The sequence below is a fragment of the Etheostoma spectabile genome, unplaced genomic scaffold (assembly GCF_008692095.1).
Source record: "Etheostoma spectabile isolate EspeVRDwgs_2016 unplaced genomic scaffold, UIUC_Espe_1.0 scaffold314, whole genome shotgun sequence".
Taxonomy (NCBI): Eukaryota; Metazoa; Chordata; class Actinopteri; order Perciformes; family Percidae; genus Etheostoma; species Etheostoma spectabile.
In genome coordinates, this window is record NW_022605583.1 from 408,846 (window position 1) to 409,293 (window position 448).

The 448-nt window shown below is 34.8% G+C and overlaps 1 protein-coding gene and 1 long non-coding RNA gene across 3 annotated transcripts in view; one reads left to right on the plus strand and one right to left on the minus strand.

Moving 5' to 3' along the window:
* Positions 1-448, plus strand: part of capn3a (calpain 3a, (p94)) — a 24,260-nt gene that overhangs the window by 8,970 nt on the left and 14,842 nt on the right. The gene's annotated exons all lie outside the window — the stretch shown is intronic.
* Positions 1-448, minus strand: part of LOC116686086 (uncharacterized) — a 1,561-nt gene that overhangs the window by 266 nt on the left and 847 nt on the right. The gene's annotated exons all lie outside the window — the stretch shown is intronic.

Sequence of the window (448 nt, forward strand, 5' to 3'; positions counted from 1 at the left end):
GAGAGCTGGGTAAGCGGAGGGAATGGCTTAGAGTAACAGTTACAGTTAGTTATGTTTGTTGGATGCTTCTTTCACTCCATTAATGTTGACGTCTTAGTAGGGCTGGGTAATGAACATACATCAGAAGCATATTGACACGTTAGTCATTTTTAGAGGATATTGATAGGTATTCAAAAATAATTAAAGTTTTGGCTACACATATCAAAAGATTGGAGTTTCTTCAGAACATAATTTGAAAAAGTTGTCAATTTTCTCCTCACTAGACACTGGTCTGCAACCAGAGATGGCAAAATGACTCACTTCCCTTACTCAAGTAGAAGTACAGATGATTGTGTTAAAAAATACTCTTGTAAAAGTAGAACTACTGATGTAACTTCTTTACTCAAGTAGAAGAAACAAAGTAGAGGCTTGGAAATTTACTTAAAGTATAAAAGTAGCCTTATGAATG